General features: G+C 37.6%; 1 non-coding gene across 1 annotated transcript; it reads left to right on the forward strand.

Moving 5' to 3' along the window:
* Positions 1-11,998: 11,998 nt before the first annotated feature.
* On the forward strand, positions 11,999-12,073 carry TRNAL-AAG. The gene has a single exon. It is a non-coding gene; the product is annotated as a tRNA-Leu (tRNA).
* The last annotated feature ends 537 nt before the right edge of the window (positions 12,074-12,610 follow it).

Consider the following 12,610-nt stretch of genomic DNA (forward strand, 5'->3'; position numbering starts at 1 on the left):
GACTTCTCTTTTTATACATTGTAACAAACATGTTATGTGTTACACTCCAGATGTTATGTATTACACTTCTTAGATACCTCTCTTGTACCTTGTGCTTCACAGTTTGGACAAAACATCTTCATCCATTATCCTGTCATTCCATTGCTATCTTATGAGGAGCCTCTGTGTGTCCCCCTGTACCATCTCTTGGCAATATGTTTAAGTGGTTATTTGAGAGGTCTGTGTGTTCTTGTACTGTCCTTTCTGGTCAGGAATGTGCTTACTTGGTTAGCTAACAGTGTGTTACTATTCTGCCAAAGCCTACTTGTATTGTCCCAGGTGAGAGCAGATGTCACAGTGGTTCATGGATTGAAATGTGGTCTCCGATGTATCTAGGGTGTGATCCATTAATTGCTCTGGAAAATTAGCATCAAGGCCTTAAACTGGCATGAGAAGTTGACTGGGAGCCAGTGAAGGAACCGGAGCTTGGGTCTGATGCATAGGTGCCAACTCCATGGATGCTCCAGGGCTGGAGGCCCTATGGAAAAAAATGAGTGGGTGCTCAGCACCCATTGGCAGCTAGCCATTAAAAACAACAGTGATTTTAATAACTCAACATTGTCCAATGCTTCACTTCCATTAGTGATTTCCTTGAGCTAGGACATTTCCAACTTTAATTTCTCCTAATTAAAAAGATAACCAAAAAGTAGTAAACAACCTTTATTATTAAAAAAAACCAAGAAGTTTGCATTAATAATAACCTAATCCAAGTGAACTGCAATAGAAAACTTGGGTCAGATTGATCTAAGTGTAGGAATTCTAGAACAGAAGGGGAGGGACATGCGCACAACATTCAATCAAAGAAAACAAGACCATCAAAATATACAATATTAAATAAAATAACCTATCATGAGCCAAGACAAAATCTGGCCAAAAATAATAAGTATATAAAATGTATTCAACTTTTTAAAATGTACATGTATGGCAAGGCTCACTGTCAGATAACTCTAGGGATAAATCCAGTCAGACTAGGCACATCAGAGCAGGGACTGACTCGGGAATAATTATTAAAAGATACAAATCCTTAATTTGGATGGGAAAGGAGGATTGGCTCAGAAAACTGCTTCCCTGTAACATGCTGGAAAAGAGAATGAGAAAACAATAACAGAAGGAAAGTGTGGGAAAAGAGCAAAAGTATCCACTTTTAGCTTCACTGTTTAAAGGGAATGGCATTAAAGTATATACAGATGATGTAAAGTTGTGCTTAATAGACACTGAAGCTGGAAGCTGTTTCGGTCCAGTTCATGTGCCTGCCAAAGTTCTCATTATTGCTCCATAGGTGGTTCCATTTGTAGTTTATTGAGAATGTTGTTGTCTTTTATAAATTAGAAAGGTTCTATTTGTAATTTATTCTGTTTTTTTTTCTTTTTTTTAAACAGTTAGAGATTTTTGATAATGAAGTACTTCACTCTTTTCATCAAATTTTGTGAATTCAGCATCAGTTTACAAAGTCTATATCTCCTTTTTACAAGAAAGTTTCAGACATTTCTGTCTCCATTTCTGTTACCTCTTACCTGTGTTTTTGCAAACATGGATTTTTGTTATTTTTTGCACAAACCAAATGAAAGCCCAACTATTCTCTGGCTTGGATTAATGTGTAAAACTTTTCTACAGTCTACTTCAGAAGAATGGTTTGGGCCATCTTAAGTCTTTCATTTACTGGGAAGATGAAAGATTTTTCTGACTCACTATAGTCTGATCGGGGTATTCAACCAATAAACATACATGTTTAACTACATTTTTGTTGACATTTCACCTCCTGTGTTCTGTTGATTTTCAGGTGACAAAGAAATGTCTGCATTGATCTAATATATCTGGCAGGAGGCAAATGGTGTGCTAGGAAGTGCTTGTATGTCAATGGATCTGCTAGAATTGCCAGGATTTTTCAGAGTTTGTGTTTGAGGTGGAATCTAGAAATCTGGTACTGTGATAAATGAAAAGGGGCGTAGCTGCCTTTTACGGACCCAGCCAGCCAGTTAGCTATAAAATTCCTCTTAGTAGCTGTTCTCTACTTGCTTTACCTGTAAAGGGTTAAAAGAAGTGAGTGGCACTGGCCAGGAGAGCCAATGGGAAGGCTAGAACTTTTAAAAATTTAAACAAGACTCCCCTTTTGTCTGTCTGTGGTTGTTCTCCTGAAGCGAGGAGACAGGGCAGAACTATGCTGAAAGAAGCTTGGGGCCAGGTATGGAAAAATCATCAGGCTCATACCTAGAAGCCACTCATTTAAAACCCCAGATATGTAAGTAGATCAGGAAATGTCTAGGAAGACACAATTAGGTTTTTCCCTTTTATTTCTTTATGGCTTGTGAACTCCTCTGTGTTAACCGCAGGTGCTTTTGTTTTGCTTGTAACCTTTAAGCTGGACCTCAAGAAACAATCCTTGATGCTTTATCTTTGTAGCTACTCTTTTAAAATCTATCAATAGCCTAAGTTCCCAGATATATTTTCTTCCTTTTTGTTTTTTAATAAAATTTACATTTTTTAAGAACAAAATTAAATTTTGTGTCCTTAGAGATTTGTGCACGTTGTTTAATTAGCTGGTTGCAACAGCTGATTTCTTTTGTTTTTCTTCTCAGCTCTTTCCTGGAGTGGGGGTGAAAGGGTTTGAGTGTACCCCACAGGAAGGAATTCCCAGGTGTGCCTTCCTGGGCTCTCAAAGGGGTTTTGCACTTGGCTGGTGGCAGTATCTACCAATCCAAGGTCAGAGAAAAGCTGTAACCTTGGGAGCTTAATACAAGCCTGGAGTGGCCAGTATTAATTTTTAGAATCCTTGCGGGCCCCCACCTTCTGCATTCAAAGTGCCAGAGTGGGGAATCAGCCTTGACAGGTATGAAATCTAATTTGTGAAGAAATTAGGTGAATTTAACTAATTCTTGACATGGCTGATTTATTTCATATTATCATCAATATGTAAGTGTCACTGTTGCAGGACTAGCTGCACCTCTGCCCCCTTTTGGATCCCTTATGAGTGCCTCCCCCACAATTGTTAGGCCTCATGCCTTTACATATCTCAGCGTAGAATTTCATAATTCTCTCATTCCTAAACTGGGACGTGGGCTGCAGTACCTCATGTATCAGCTGTGATTACCCTGCAGGTCTGACTGAGTTTGGGCACCTGCAGCTCTTCCTTTTGCGAGTCTAAGCAGAGCTACACAGGCACAAAACAGCCTTCGTAAAACAACAGTATTGTTTATTTAGCAGTAGGAGCAAAACTTTTAGAGAAAAATAAGTTTAAAATTCACTTTCTACAAACATCTATCTTATCTAAAGCCGTACTACTATCCTGTGAATGGTTTCCTAGGCTGACCTAGCTTCTCGAGACACCCAAGCAGGGTCCTGTGTTTCAATCTGGGCTGAACAACTACTGCCTGTCTCTTGAGAGTGTGACCCTCTTTTAATCCTGCCAGAGTTATTTCATTTTTTCTGATTTGGGTTTTTTTTCCTATCCTGGTGAAAACCAGTTTTGTTGGTTGGGTGAAGATGGAGGCTAAATCAGCAATTAACATTGCTTGCACTGTCCCTTAACAACTCTGAGGTGTCTGAGACGTGACTATCTTGAACCATTCTCTTCCTTCCTGCCTGTTTTTCCAGACAGACTCCTGCTGAGTTAAACTAATATAGTCATACAGAAAACACTAGTAGCCAGGATAACACATAGTATTAATAAATTGACACAGGGAAGCTCCTAATCCGTCATAATAGGGTTATCTTGGAGTCTTTCTATTGACTTTAGTGGACACTGGATCAGTCACTGAAATAGGAGCATCTTACTAAATTCAGTGTGACCGGTGCTTAAGGAACCATGAAGAGGAATAATTTTTATTATTCTAGTCAAAGAATTTGTTGAGAAATCAAACATCCAAAAGATTAAAATAAATAATTATGAAGTTGGAGGGTCATTCTCAAACTCTAAAAGACCTTTAGTGAAAACTCAAGAGAAAATTCCTTCATCTTGAATTTGTATTAAAATGTCCAATTTTAATCCAGATTTCCAATTTTTTTCTTACCATCTGTAAGAAAGTAGATTTTTTTTCTAGTATTTTGAGATTTAGGTCATAATCATCTTAAGTATCTTCTAATGAATGTAAAGAATATCTCACAACAGTTCACTGTGACTTCCTTGCTGCATTTTGAGTATAAGTAATGAGTTTTCCTGAAAAAATGTTCCCGTTCAGGCACCTGAATTGAAGAAGTTAATATATTGAATTAGATGTGTGGTAATTTTTTTTAGCTAGACTTACTGTTACAATAGCGCCCCTAAAAAGATTTCCATTGACTTTGTAACTAAAATAATGTTCCTGCAGTTTTCCCTAATTATTCCTACACATAAAGAATAATGCAAATAGTTAGAATGCTATCTAGTTATCAAAGATAAAACTGGAAACATTTTAAAGGAAAGAAATATACATTTTTGAAATAGTGAATTCTAGTAAATGTTTCTGTGGATAATGGAAACTGGTTTTAAACAACAGTAAAATCACACAACACCTTTAAAATGGCTAATATTCTGAAAATGGCCATTTCTTTTCCTAGGAATTTTAGTAAAGGGAAGGAAATCCCGTTTTGTATATGGTATGGGTCTAAAATTTCTATAGTATAGCAGGAGTATCTCACTAAAGAGAGCTGGTAAATGGAACCCCAGCCCTCCGCAGACTGTGTGCAGTCAGGCTGTCTGCCAGCCAATGAGCATGAGGGGGTATGAGGGGCATAGATCTTTACCATGGAAGAGTGTGCATAAAACAGCTGAACACTTCATGTGCCTAAAAAAACAGATTTCAATATAGCACGATGGGGAAGGGAATGTAGGTGGGGAAAATTTTGTCTGTGTGCTTCTACTCCCAACTATAATCTCAGTAAAATGATATTACAATGAACAGTTTATCTTCAGCTAGTGGAACCCAGAGAGAAAGGAGAACAGCTAGAACAGATTCATAGATTACTGAATTTTTTTTCTTTCTTTCCTTCTTTCTACGAATAAACCTTTAGATTTTAGATACTAAAGGATAGGCATCAGCGTGACTTTTGGGTACGATGTACTGTAAATTATATATTGACCTGGGTGTGTGGCTGGTCCTATGGGATCAGAAGAACCTTTTATTTGAAGAGATTGGTTTTAAAGAACCACTCATCTCTCAATCCGGTGTTTTTGGTGGTGATATAAGAACTGGAATGCCTAAAGACACTGCTTTTATGACTTCTTGTTAGCCAATGTGGTAAAACAGAAGTTTACTTCTGTTGTTGGTTTATTAATCCTATGAGGAATTAATCACCAGTCTTGGGGTATATCTGCACTATTTCTCAGCAGTTTGTCCTGAATTTGGCATCCTCAGTTGTGACCCACTGAGGCATGGTTACGGTAACGTATTGAAAGAAGCTTTCAGCCATAATCTGGGGAAGATTATGTGGATTATGTGCCTGGATTCTTAGTCCATTCAATATATATAAACCCATTTTCTACAGCAACTTCCTAACTTTAATTATATGTTAAATAATATACAACTTTGAACAGCAGGTACAGCTGTGGCGTTCAATTGAGCGTGTATGGTATGTTTTTGTGCTCATTAAATTCCCAGATCTTCTAAGCATAGTAATTGTTCTGAGAGGATTTGAGATATGGAAAAAAATCATCCTTCACAACAGATGATTTATTGAAGACTGATACTTTGCCTCCCCAGAGCCTCACAATCACATATTCCATCCACTTCTCCACTATAGGAAATGTTTATTTGGAACCACCAGATTCGAATAGACTTGCCAATTCAATTTCTTTAAACATATAAGCAGTTAGCTCTTACGAAATTCTTTTTGTCAACTGTGATGTAATTCTTTTCAAAAACTGATCATTTCTCATAAACTCATAGATTTTTAAGACCAGAAAGAACTATCATGATCATCTAGTCTGACCTCCTGTACATCGCAGACCACAGGACCTCACCAACCCACTCCTGAAATAGGCTAATAACTTCTGGTCTTGATTTAAAGAATTGAAGTTATGGAGAACCCACCACTTCTTTTACTTCAAACCAGCAAGTGACCTGTGCCCCACACTGCAGAGTAAGGCAAAAGAAGAAGAAAACAGGGATCTGCCAATCTAACCTAGGGGAAAATTCCTTCCCAACCCCAAATTTGGTGATCAGTTAGACCCTGAGCATGTGGGCCAGACACACCAGTCAGATATCTGAGAAAGAATTCTCTATGGTAACTCAGAGCCCTCCTTATCTTGTGTCCCATCTCCAACAATTAAAGATATTTGCTAATCACAGTCACTAATGGGCCATATGCCATTGTAGGCAATATCATCATACTATATCCTCCCCTCCATAAACTCAAGCCCAGTCTTCAAATAAGTTCGAGTTTTTTGCTCCCGCTACTCCCCTTGGAAGTCTGTTCCAGAAATTTGCAGCTGTGACGGTTAGAAACCTTTGACAGGTTTCAGAGTAGCAGCCATGTTAGTCTGTATCCGCAAGAAGAAAAGGAGTATTTGTGGCACCTTAGAGACTAACAAATTTATTAGAACATAAGCTTTTGTGAGCTACAGCTCACTTCATCGGATGCATGCAGTGGAAAATACAATAGGGGGATTTTATATACACAGAGAACATGAAACAATGGGTGTTACCATACACACTGTAACAAGAGTGATTAGGTAAGGTGAGCTATTACCAGCAGGAAAGAAAAAAAAACCCACCTTTTGTAGTGATAATCAACGTGGGCCATTTCCAGCAGTTGACAAGAACCTGTGAGGAGCAGTAGGGGGAAAATAAACATGGGGAAATAGTTTTATGTAATTTCAAGCCTAACTTACTGATGGACAGTTTATATCCATTTGTTCTTGTGCCAGCATTGGCTCGTAACTTAAAAACTCCTCTCCCTCCTGGGCGTTTATCCTTCTGATGTTTTTATAGAGAGCAATTATATCTCCCCTCACCCTTCATTTTGTGAGGTTAACCAAGCCAAGCTCCTTAAGACTGTTCTCATAAGGCAGGTTCTCCATTCCTCTGATCATCCTAGTAGCCCGTTGCTGCACCTATTCCAGTTTAAATTCATCTTTCTTAAACGTGGGAGAACAGAATTACACACACAGTACTCCAGTACTTTGTATAATGATAATAACTCTTCCCTATTTCTACTGGAAATACCTCACCTGATGCATTTTAGGATTGTGTTAGATTTTTTCATTGCCACATCACATTGGCAGCTCATAGTCTTCCTGTTACTGACAAAGACACCCCTGGCTTTCTCCTCTGTCACTTCCAGCTGATACGTCCCTAGCTCATAACAAAAACATTTGTTGTTAATTCCAAGTGCTTGAACTTGCCCCTTGCACTACTGAAATTCACTCCAGTTTTTGCAGTCTTCCAGATCTTCTTGTGTGATATTCCAGTCCTCCTCCGCATTGGCAAGACCTTCCAACTTTGTATCATCTGCAAATTTTATTAGCACACTCTCAAATTTTGTGCCAAGGTCATTAATGAGAATGATAAATAAGATTGGTCCAAAGTCTGATCCTTGAGGGATTACTATTAACCTCCTTCTAGCCTGACAGAACACCTTTCAGCATGACCTGTTATAGTCTCCCCTTTAATCAGTTCCTTACACATCTTTCGATTCTTGTATCAATCCCCATCTTCTCCAATTTAATTAATAATTTCCCATGTGGAACTGAATCAAATTCTTTACTGAAAGCCAGATAGATTTACTTTATCTAGAAAATTGGTTATCTTCTCAAAGAAAGAGATCAGGTTGTCTAGTATGATCTACCTTTTTTAAAACCATGTTGTATTTTATCCCAGTTAACATTTACCTCTACATCCTTAACTACTTTCTCTTTCAAACTTTGTTCTAAGACCTTGCATACAATTGAGGTCAAACTAACAGACCTGTAGTTTCCCACATCACTTGTTTCCCCCCTTTCTTAAATAAGGGTACTATATTGCAATTCTTCAGAATGGGGTATGACCCCCAAGTTTTCAGATTCATTTCTCCCATAGTCTCTTTCTAAATAGCTAGTGCCAATAAGTTACACCCACACAAGAAAAAGAAAATATTGCATGCTGCCAAATCATTATTACACTAAACAAGTGAGGGATGGTTGCAAGGGTATAGTTGCCAGAAATGCTACATGGATGGGATTATCAAAAATATTCAGCATTGTCCTTTTACTATTCACTTAAATGGATGAGAGTTATGCCAACACTATACTAAAGGCTAGTCTACACTACACAGGTTCTGCAGATACAGCTATACTGGTATAGCTAAGCTGGCAGAGTCCCGTAGTGTAGACAGAGCGTATGCTGACAGAAGGAATTTTTCTGCTGATATAATAATATCAACTCCCGGAACAACATTAGCTATGCCAACAAAAGTACTCTTCTGTCAGCATAACTGTGTCTACACTGGGGGCTTTGTTGGCAAAGCTATGTTGGCTGTGTGTGTGGCTTTTTCAGACCCCTGATTGACATACCTATCTATCTTGATTTGTTTCAGAGTAGCAGCCGTGTTAGTCTGTATTCACGTTAGTCTCTAAGGTGACACAAGTACTCCTTTTCTTTTTATCTTGATTTGGGCAATCCAAGTTGCACAGCAAGTATGAAGTGCCTTTGGAAATCATGAACCCCTTAACAACTTTGATTCCTTGATTATTTATGTAGCTTTAATCTGTTTCTAATGAAAAGAGAAAAATCTCATTCTGAGCCCTACAAACTTTAAATGGACCAATGCCTTTAAAATTAATTCCTTCATCTGTCATTCCATAATTCTAGCCCAAGATAAAATGATAGCATGGAAATATCTTAAAACATTTAATTTATCATTTAAATGTAGTAAAAAAAAATTTTAAAAACCAGACTGCATAAATATATTTAAATCTGACCGTGCTTGTCACCCTAAGAACTTTAAACTTCTTTTTTCCCATTTTTACTTGAAAATCCATAGATAATTAATCAGTTCTAACAATTAATGAACCCCTAAGGTAAGTAAAAATGTAATGGCTTGTTCAAAGTCCTGCATTTTATAATTTAATACATCTTTATAGCTAAAGAATATTTCTTCATTGTAAATATTCAAAAGATTTAATGCTACTATAAAATATACACTGCAATGGTATTGGCCCTAAAGATCTTATTTTAATCATCTTCATATTCCTTACATTTACTTAAATTATGATTTTACAGTCTGACACATATATCTAATGAATAAAAAAGATCAGTTGCTAACCCATTTGGAAAATATAAATTCACAGAGTTTACCTCTAATCATGTTAAATTACCTTGACCTGTAGGTTGTAAATACTAATTTAATTTATATTGAAGAAAAGGAAATTAGGAACATTTTAACATTGTCTTTATTTTCCATGCATGAAGAATAAGATATATTAAGAACTGACTTGGGAGAGTATTTGAAATATGTTTTTATGACTGTTTCCCTAAATAAAATATTGACTTCACTTTTCCTGTGTTTCTGAATTAAAAATAAATATTTGCTTTCCATAAATGTGTTTGCAGGCAGGCAAGTTCTCCTAAACAACCTGTTATAAGCAAATATGGAAGAATATTCACGGAAAATGTGGACTCATAGACTCAAGCATTCACAACAGAAAACTGATTCTAAACACTACATTAATCTAATCAGGGTATAGAGGCAATACCATGTGACCTATATATCAAAAGAAACCAACCCACCAAATTTCAGATAACGAACACTCTCAATGAACTCTTTGTGAACAATCCATTAACCAAGAAATATTTACGGAAATTATTCAACAAATAATTTTGAAAACAAGTAACTTAGAAAAATAATTAATCGATAGTGGATGCAAAGGAAAAACAATTAAACTAATTGAATAGATTATTCATGTTGAATTATTCACTCATCAGTAAATACAAATATTTTAGTGTTATCATATATAATCCAGGGATTACCAAGGGCATAATATACATTAATTAAGCTTCACTATGCCAGTTTTACAGATGGACCAACTTGAGATATTGGGAAGTGAAGTAATTTACCCCCAAATCAGAGAGGAAGCCACGGACAGAGCCAGGAATATAAACAAGGATTCCTGACTATCAATTCTGCGCTCTGATCATTAGATAATGTTTCCTGTTAGGATCTCCATTGATGGTAATGTGAGGAGGGGAAGCATAAGTTTGTGGCTCAAGCAAGGAGTATGCCTGAAATCTGCTTTTATTTTTGTCCCTGACTTTGTGACTGATACAAAGGAAAGGGAGTTTTACCCTGGACTTCAAAAGGGACCAGAAATAAATCTATGCTGAGCTCTTTTGAAAATCCTATCCTGTGCAATCTTATGTAAGTCATTTAATCATGCTGGACCTCTGTTTCCCCATAGGTAAAATGAGGATAATAAGATGTATTACCAAGATAATAAGTTTATTAATATTTAGAAAGGACTTTGATATCCCCAAGGTGTTATATATCTGCAATAATAATGTTGTTGTTGTTATTATTATACTGGACTAGATTCCTTTTTCCTTGGCAAGAATGGGTCATATTCTGCTCTAGGACCTCAGCCTAGCCAAGTAATTAATTACATGCCTAACTTATATGTATATGCCCAGTCCAATTTCCTAAGTCACTTTCCACATTTGCATCAGTAAAATGTAGAGGAGTTATGTATGAGGTTGAGTAACATATCTACAGTAATATAAATAGTGTGTGTATGGTAAAATGTAATCACCACTTAAAAGACACATTGCTTATATTTTCTCTTCTCCCTCATGTACCCTGTGGTGTTTCTAGTTTTGCATTAGAATATTTTTGAGTGTGAGAGCTGATTGATTTAATTTTTAAATCACAAAATATTTAAATTTAGACAGTAATTTCAAACTCCTATCAGCCTATGACCTTTATTATAATAATGATGAAATTTATGAAGCATGCTTCATTACCTTGATTTATTGCACCATGGTGAAATTCATGATTTCAGATTATAATAATGTTGCTAGATATTAAATGGGAAAAATACATGTGAAAACAAATTTATTGGTCTGATTGAAACTACTCAAAACACAATAAATTCACTTTAAAGGAAAAACACCATCCTTAGCACACATTACAGGGTCTAGACAATTTAATGTGTAAAAAATGTAATACTGCCACACTGCAGGGCTCCATAAAATATCTGGGCATAAAATAGTAAGCCAGCATCAAGGTTTTGCCTCAGTTCTGAATCTCATAGCTTTTATGAGTTAAAGTCACCCCATAGGCTATTGCTGGGGGTAGCACATATAAGTGAATATCAGAACAGTTATGGAATGTTTCTGGTTAACTCCAGATGGGAGGGGGCCAGGAAACTCAAATAGAAGAAGTCTTCTGGTTTGTGGGATCTGGCAGGTTCATCTAATAGTAAGATGCTGCAATGGAGTTACATTTTATTGTAACATACCTTAACTACTTGCCTGCTTATGTGATTTTGATAGCATTCAGATACCACATGATGGATGGACAGACAGACAGATGAGGACAGGACTGGTCTTACTGCACTTGATGTCATCCAGTGGGCCTTAGAATTCTTTTGTACTGGCTCATAAGATGAACCTGTCAGATCCCACAAACTAGGAGCCTTCTCTTTCACTTGAGTTTCTCTGGCCCCTTTCTCTCTGAAGATGAGTAATCACAGAGGTCCCATTATTATTCCGAAAAAAAAAATTCTGATAGTGAACTGGAAGCTATGCAAAGCACTGGGCTGAGTTGTACTTGTTGTTCTGTGTTCCTCAGAAGATGGACTGCCACATGGTGAACCATGGTGATTTCTCATAGTGTTTTCTATCATCTCAAGGTAGAGAGCTGCAGTATCTGGATGGGATCAAGTTATTAATTGACAGGAAAAGGAGAGCAGTCTTTTGGCCACTGAAAAGGTGGTAGAATCCATATCTGTCTAATGGGTCCATTGGTGGAGGAGGAGTAAGCATTCCAGAAGGACCCTTAAACTGAAAATGTTGGCCAGCTAGCTCAGCTGGTTAAGCATGTGGTGCTAAGAACACCAAGGTCATGGGTTCAAGCCCTATGCTGGCCATTCTGTGTGCTGGGGGAGAGGGTGGCTTCTGCTCTTTTGCAGCCAGTTTTGTTCAACATCTTTATTAATGATCTGGATGACGAGATTAATTGCACCCTCAGCAAGTTCGCAGATGACACTAAAATGAGGGGAGAGTTAGATATGATGGAGGGTAGGGATAGGGTCCAGAATGAGCTAGACAAATTGGAGGATTGGGCCAAAAGAAATCTGATGAGGTTCAACAAGGACAAGTGCAGAGTTCTGTACTTAGGAAAGAAGAATCCCATGCACCACTACCGACGGGGGACCGACTGGCTAAGCAGCAGTTCTGCAGAAAAGGACCTGGGGATTACAGTGGATGAGAAGCTGGATAGGAGTCAGCAGTATGCCCTTGTTGCCAAGAAGGCCAATGGCATATTGGGCTGTATTAGTATTGCCAGCATTGCCAGCAGATGGAGGGAAGTGATTATTCCCCTCTATTCGGCACTGGTGAGGCCACACCTGAAGTATTGCGTCCAGTTTTGTTCCCCCCACTACAGAAGGGATGTGGACAAATTG

The sequence above is a fragment of the Dermochelys coriacea genome, chromosome 4 (genome assembly GCF_009764565.3).
Source record: "Dermochelys coriacea isolate rDerCor1 chromosome 4, rDerCor1.pri.v4, whole genome shotgun sequence".
Taxonomy (NCBI): domain Eukaryota; kingdom Metazoa; phylum Chordata; order Testudines; family Dermochelyidae; genus Dermochelys; species Dermochelys coriacea.